The sequence below is a fragment of the Lepisma saccharinum genome, chromosome 3, assembly GCF_977018435.1.
Source record: "Lepisma saccharinum chromosome 3, izLepSacc3.1, whole genome shotgun sequence".
NCBI lineage: Eukaryota > Metazoa > Arthropoda > Insecta > Zygentoma > Lepismatidae > Lepisma > Lepisma saccharinum.
The window spans coordinates 59,359,296-59,367,674 of NC_139231.1; positions in this window are offsets into that span (position 1 = coordinate 59,359,296).

An 8,379-nucleotide genomic window follows, 5' to 3' on the forward strand; every position below is an offset into this window, starting at 1 on the left:
GAAACCTCTGTTATGTGCGTTTTGATTAGCCGTCTTCGCAAATTCCAGTACATTTGAGCAAAGGTTGAAAAGAGAACTGGCGTTCATCTCTTCGGTTGAATGCAAAGCTAAGGTCGAGATTTGTGACGAAAGTTTGTTTATTTCGTCACCAGAGGTAGCACTTGGAGCGTGTTCTACTCTGGGTACGGCTGGTATCGCCGCGCAGCGGGCACTATCAGAACTCGGTATATGATACATTCCTTGATACACTGTGTGGGAACTATTTACAGAAGCGGGATCGGACTGTAGACTTTGGACTTGATGTGTCAATGGTGGGAGAGAAGGAGACGGACATTGGTTGTATGGTACAAAGTGCTGAGTCAAGGGGTGAGAATTACTGGGGAGGGGGGAATAGACCTGTGCATGCGAACAGCTGTGAAGTGGTGACGGGGTGAATGTCTGGGGCAAGCTCGCCTGAGCGATTGCCTGATCTATTTCCAATTTCTCTTCCAACATACGTGAATTAATTAATGACTGCTGGCGTTCGAAATTCTGTAGGTGGGCAATTAATTCTTCTGTTCTAGCAAAATGCTTGTTGGTTAAACAGCCAATGTATTTGGCTCGCAGTCCCGTGATGATGTAAGAGAGAGTTTGTTCTTCAGTGGCGTTCGGGAAGTATTGCTGGACTAATGCCTTTTTAGCAATAACGTAGGTGTGAATGGGCTCGGTTACCACTTGTTTTCTCTGGAGAATTATCTGTACAGGATCTGCTGACAAGTATGATCCCTTAAATAGCGTACTTAGCTTGTCTTTGATATGGGTATATGTCAAGTCTACAAAATTGGGTCGTTTCTGTATGTCATGAAAATAAGTTAAAGCGGTGTCCGTCAAAAATAAAGGTAACATCTCTTTACGCTTAGCTTCCGACCATCCTGCGGCATGTGCTACATTTTGGAACTTAAGGAAAAATGAGTCAATGTGCTTAGGGTCATTTCCGCTAAATGGTGCCGGGTATAATGCAGTTGGAATTGGGGTGGCCATGTTAGTGGTGGGAATTTCTACAGTTAAGTGATCAGAGTTATTAACAGTGTTAGAGGAAGTTGAAACGGGAGCCGGGGTACTCGCTAAGGGTTGGGGTTGGTTTTTGTTGGGTGTTTGTAGTCCAAGGACAAATTGAGGGTAATTTCTATTAGCAGACCTTAACCGTGTTAGTGGAGGGGAGGGAATTGGGGATAAAGGTCGTGAATTTATTGGATTTGCCGTGATTGCAGTTGCTAACTCTATGATTTGGTCGAGGGAGGAATCTAGGTGTTCGTGCAACGCTATCTGTGACGTATTCATAAACGAAGGTTCGTCGTGCTGACCAAAGAACAAATGAAAGTATGGGCATACAGTTATTTATGTCATGAATATATCGCTGGTCAAATAAGTATAAGCAAGTGTTCTCATTCCTGTGTGAATGATGCTTGAATACATGTTATGCAGAAGAACTAGATTTTGTTGAAAAAGGGGGGGGGCTCGGCATAAAAGAAAAAGAGGGGTTGTTTTCCATAGGGTAATACACAAACTTGTCACTGGGTCTGACGCATCTTAAGCGTACTGTGGGAGTATGAATTGGAATTACTAAAAATTGACTTTAAAAATGCTTCCAAAGTGGGAGGGAGGGGGGGAGAGAATAATTTAATGTAAAGCAATTCGTACAGGAGGGTACTTAATTGCAAAAAGGGCCTGAAGCATCTCCACCATGTTGTAACCCCGTTTTCCTGGGGTTAGAGAGGTTACAGGGAAGTTTCATTTAAACATTTAGGTAGAGCTTAATAATGTTTGATGGCTGAACCTGCTCCGTTAGGAGGGTAGAGATATGGAAAGTTGGTGTAAGGTTATTCACGCTTGTTCATACCTGGTAGATGTGTGTGATGTCTTGTCCTGATGCTTCTCGCAGACCGAATCGTGACAGTTCCAAGGTTCTATCCAGCGACCCTCAGTTCACCAAGCCAAGCGATCCCTTGCGCCTTGTAGCATGCTAGGCAGCGGTAACTCCGTCTTCCATCGTCGTGGTTAGCAGTGTAACGTGTTGTAATCGGACTAGTTATCCATGTAGCGTCGATGAGTGTCAGAATCAAAAGAGAGCGAGCTCCGGGTAGGAGCTTGCTTTTATCATTCTAGGCGTCGAAAGGTTGTTAAACCTTTCAAACGCGGTAGATCCTGCTTAGATCCACGCGTTTGCCTTTCCAGTTCCTTGTTTTACGGAAGTTACAAGTTAGCGCATTCTTGAGATCGCTCGCTGGTCGGACAAGTTCGGGAAATGAACAAGGGTGAATGTTAACGTGACGAGGTTTTCTCGGTTTAATGGTCTCCATATCTCTACAATATGAATGAAAGTGTATCCATCATTTTGAATAACTCTGTATACACAGTCCGTCCAGTGGGAAAGGTGACTAATGAGAAATGAAAGAAAGACGTTGTGGACTGGTAGTTTACAATAACATTTATTCGAAATAGACACCTTGTGAGTCAATACATGCACTGAAGCGGTTGTAGAACTTTGTGAAGCAGTCTTGGTACTCCTGTTTCGGAATTGCATCCAAAATCGCGGTTAAAGCCTTTTGGATGTCTGGAATGGTGTCGAAACACCAATTTCAGTTTTAGAAATAGCCAGAAGTCGCATGGAGAATATGGGGGTACCAAGCTCCTCTACGCCAAAAATTGGCGTACAAACCTGCTCTTGTGCACGGGCGCATTGTCATGCAACAGAGACCATGAGCCTTGTTCCCGATATTCAGGCCGAACTCTACGAATCCTGGCCAATAGACAATGCAAAACACCCACCTAATACTCAGAGTTCACAGTGTGACCCTCTGGAGTGAATTCCTTGTGGATGATGCCTTTGGAATCAAAGAAAACCGTGAGCAGAGTTTTGATTCGGCTCTTCTGCATGCACACTTTCTTCGGTTTTGGAGAGCCTGGACCCTTCCATTCCGAGCTCCGACGCTTTGTGAGTGGTTCATACTGAAAGCACCATGTTTCATCACCTGTTATAATGCTTGCAATGAATCCTGGATCCACATCAGCTGCTTGTTTCATGTCTTTGCAGTGTTCCACTCTGCACTGTTTTTGTTTGTCATAGAGTGTGTGTGGCACAAACCGCGCACAGACCTTCAGTTTGCCCAAATTTTTGGTTAGAATGACATGTGGACTTCAGAATTACAGTGACATCCTCAATGAACCTTGCAGAAGCACAACGGTCCTTGCGTACAATCTCTGCCACTTTTAGGACGTTTTCGTCAGTTCGCACAGTTACTGATGGTCCTGGTCGCACATCGTCTTCAATCCTCTCCCGACCATAACGAAATTTTGCATACCACTTAAACACGTTCTTACGGCTCAATGCCTCACTACCGTAAACAGTTTGAATCATTTGAAATGTGTCTGTTGCACTTTTACCCAATTTGAAACAGAATTTAATGTTGGCACGTTGCTCCATTGCTCTGTTTCTGACCGATGTTCAGCAGGTACTGTCAGTCACAAGATCCGCACGAGTCAACCGCTGATGCTAGCGCTTTGCAACTTTGCTGGAAGAAAATCAAAATGTGTCGCTACGTAGTACATATACTTCTCCATAGATGGCACTGGTGGTTCCATGGCAAAAAAATCAGTCACCTTTCCTACTGGACGGACTGTGTATAATAAGCAATTACCCACATACTAAAGCTGAATGTATAAGAAACAATATATGAAAAAAAAAATTGTTTACCGGTGGTAAACGCGGTAATATGGAGAATACGTCACTGCAGGTCAGAAAGGTGCATTCAATTTTAGTAACAATACAACGTGTGAGAGCAAATTCTGTACTCTTTCACAAAGGTCGCAGTAGCCAAGGAGTGGCCTGTACCAATTCAGGAACATTTTTTATTATTATCGCCTGATGGAGACAACTGTCCCGTCAATCTTGTGTATTCAATTCCTTCAGTACGTTCCGTTTCAAAATTGTCGCTTCATCTGGTATCCGCATGTGGACAAAACTCGTACTAGCCATAGCACGATCTTCGGTTGGCTCAGAATTCAATGATTTCATAATGGATACGGGTTGAATCGATAACATCAAAGCTTCTTGACCATATTTCATTGTTTGTACAGTGTAACACGTTGGCATACTCTGAACTACCTAATCTGCTATGAACATTACTTATCGGGTGCCTTTCTATTAACTGAATCCTTCCTTTCTCTCTCTCCTGTACACATTATGGGAATCACACATTTCTCAACAAACTGTAGAAATCTCTGCATCATTGTTAGTATTATTGGAAAGAATCGAACCTTCGCCCAAGGCAATACAAAACTCACAGGTGCTTGCCCATACAACACGGGCGTTCTTCAGCTTTGAATTTGTTAAGTACAGCACCTTGTGTACAATGTAGTGACATTCATTTCCTTAGCAGCCAGTGTGAAAAATATGAACAAGTAAATACCTTGGCCCCTTTTTGGCGTTAACTCCTCCAGCCGGCAAATATCTGCAACTTCCCTTTCAGCTTGTATGATTGCATGTTCGAGGTGACTGTGAAGCACCTTTTGTGCAGAAGCAGCATCAGTTTAAAGTACTAAATATGTAAATTGGTAGTATAATATCCTTTCAAAATTAAACGTAGAAAATAAAATAAAACTACACATCTTTGTGCCCTACAAGGGATAATAACAAGCTACAAACCAAGTCATGAATGTATAATGTTATAAAAAAAGGGAGGTGGAATATTTTGATCAACTAAAATAATTCAACTCTAGTGGTATTTATGAGCTATGTCATGATGTGTTATTCAAACCCAACAGAATCTCATAGAGAAATTTAAGCCATGTATTTGATTGTCTGACCAAAACCATCTTAAACCTACTTTTATATTTCTGATTACCCATTCCTCAAATTTAGAAATGGTCTTTGAAGAACCTGAAAGGTTCATTGACCTCCTTAATAAATGTGTATTTCGAGGTGACTGCAGTGAAAGAGAAGTTGCATATTTAGACATTACTTTTTTTGGAAAGTAGGCATGGAGATTATCCATAAAAATTATAACAAAATGGCAAAATTTTGCACTAAATTATCAGATATTTATCGATATATCAGATCAGTAAAATAATCGGTAATTTTAGCGATAATCCGATATGCCTATATCGGCCGATACCGATAGAGTACAGATTAATCGGTCCCATCCCTAATACTAACTTTTAAAATTGCACCTTACCTCTGATATGTAATTCAATTAAATGAAATTAAGTGTAAATTTCTATAAGACTACACAAGTACGTCTCCAACATTCAAAAGCAAACTGTTAACCGACTAATCATTAAAATAGGTGAAATAAGTTGAAATTCGTTACAACAATGGAAGCCCTGCTGCTCTACACGTGTCCATTGTCGAGCTTCAACGAAATGAAATTACATTATGTATTGCTAGTTAGCAATTATTAAAATGGACGATAACTTAAATTTGTTCATTACTTTGACTTTTAACTCATTCGACCAGTTTGACACCTCTTACCCACAGGGTTCCAGTTAGCCTTTGCAAGCACGTAGGTTATGCTGCATTTGCTTCTAGTTCTCAATTTTGCTCGCAGATCACGCTTATGGTGCATTTTCTGTGTCGTGTAGATGTTGGGCTTTGCATTACTTTTTTTCCTCTGTTCGAGCTTTTATGAAGCTCTCTAGAAGTTGTTGAACTGCGACTTTGTTTATGATCGCGAGCAGCATGGCTACGAGCAGAAGAAAATATATTAGTAACGCCGATATAATCTTTTTTGTTGCTAAGCGAAGATTATTTTTCTAAAAGTCTGAGGAAAGTGAAGACAAAAGTGATTAAGAAAGTTTGCATTTTGAACTTGAAGAAAATGAAAGTGAAAATGTTGATGTAACAGAAACAGTCTACGCAAAATGCAAGTGGACATCAAAATATGTAAGTGACTGGAAGGGGACCACCTCAAATAATGTGCCCCAGACATTCTCCTCTATAGCTTATAGTAATGTTTCTCATGAAATCTTGCAGACATTTAAAGATAATGACCCCAGTGAACTTGACAATTTTTTTGGAATTTATGGACCCTCTCTTCCATGTTCTCGTGAAAGAAACAAACAATTGTGCAAGCAAGAAGACAAAGCATGCCCGATTTGCCTTATAATTGTACAAAGTGTGCGATTCGAATGTATTTTCGAATTTATACAGGAAATGAATGACAAGACAAATTCTATATGCCTCCTAGCACCAACATTGTCATTAGATATGTGTGAACCACCGTTTGCCAAAGATCACACAATTGTCACGGACAATTGGTAAACATCACCAGATCTCTTTGAACCAATCTTGAAAAGACAAACAAATGGCATAGGTACCTCGAGATCAAACAGACTAGACATGCTACCTGATGTGACCAAAAAGCTGGTTAAGGGGCAAATAGCTGTGAGGTCTGGGAGATAATAGCTAAGAAATTTCACAAAGTGTCTGAATGCTTTGCTAGGTTATGGAAATTTTCAGGAAGGGGATCCTTCCAGACCACCCACTGATTTCATCACTGTATGCTCCAATTCCATAAATAAACTGACGAAAATGCTTTTAAAATCCATAATCGATAAGCATGAGTATGAGTAGTTATGTTTACCACCACATGTATTCACCAATGGATGACTGGAAATGTACAATTTTCAAAATTTCCCGAAAATTAATTTTTTCTAAAATTATGCACTCTTTTTTTTTTTAATTAGGGAATGGACATTACATGAACTGCTATGTAAATTTGGTCCATATGATGTCTACAGGGGCAATGCTAGAAGCAATTTTCCAGATTTTATTTTTCATAAAATGGCAACAATGCTTTGCTTATACATTATTATTCATTGAGTTAAAATTTTTGGGTGTGTCAGCACATAGTCTATATAAAAAGCAACTTTGCATGGTTGTAGGAATGTACACTGCTACATATAATTTTTGGTAACATTTCCATTTTCGTTATGTTTCCTTTTAACTTGCATTATTGGGAGCTACAATGTATAAATGTCACCTCCTGGAAAACAAATTAACACAAAATGGATTTCATCTCTGACAATAAGTTCTTGAGCTACTTTTTTTGTACTTCATGGCAAGTTTGAAAAGCACACTTAAAAAGTTCTGACCAGAAGAGGTTTCAGTCTGCTAAGGATTAATGAATAAAAAAGGTAAAATCTCATGCCATGTGTCATTAAAATCTTAAAAATGTATAAATAACACTCTGGTAGGGGATGATGACATGGCTGAAAATTATCTTCCATCATTAAGAATTTTTTACATCTAAATTTAACTTTGAGTTAACCTATACTATGTAGCCAAAAGTCACTGGACACCAATTACTCTTGGTTCTGAAGGCACCAGTCATATTATTAATAGGATGTCAAACCTCCCTTTGCTGTTATTGCAGCATTTACTCTTCTGGGTAGGCTCACCACTAAGTTCTGGTAAACTGCTGCTAGAATGTGTTTCCATTCTCCCTGTAGCAATGTGAATACTTGCTAGGTAATTGTTGGTCTAGTTGTTCTGGTAGGTAACTGATACTCCAGCTCATCCCAAATATGTTAGATTGGGTTCAAGGTGGGGCTTTAGGCAGGCCAGTTAAACACTTCCACCTCATTTCCTTCAAACCACGGTACATTTAACCTTGGTGTGGGCAGAAGCATTATCGTGTTGATACAGAAAAGGGCCTGTTATTCTCTAAAATGTCTTTGTTCATGCCAAAGGTCGTGGACCCATTGACTAAAACTAAGGTCCCAAGTTGAAACCAGGAAGACCAGCCCCAGATTATTAGCCCTTCCCCCACACAAATTTCTCTGTCCACACAACAGACTCCAGCAAATGCCGTTCGCCAGACACCCACCAGGTCCACACACTCCCATCCAACTGCCAGATCATGTACCGTTACTAGTCACTCGATAAAACTTTCTTCCACTGCTCCATAGTTTAATGACAGTGTTGTTTGCATCACTCCAAATGATGCCAGGCATGTGACCAATGGCTTTGTAGCAGCAGCACGACCTCCACCTCCTGGTGGATAGTTCTATCACTGTCCTCTGTACCGGAGCTGTGACAAGTAGGTTGTCACAGGTAACTTTAAAAATTTGGATATACTTCACAGGAACATGTCTAGACAACAGTTATAATGTTTTTAGGATTTTTGTCAAGTTATGCAAACCACTGGACTTATGTAGAAAATTATTCAACTTAAACTATACTGAGAAATAGTAATTATTAAAAATTATTTCCTGAGCACTTTGTCTCTTGTCTAGTTGCGGGAGTGTACTTTGCTTCTGCAACCACTTTGAGATACAGAAAGAAAGAAAGAGAGAGGGTGGAGAGAAAAGGGAGAATGACAGGGGTAGTTGCCAGCACTT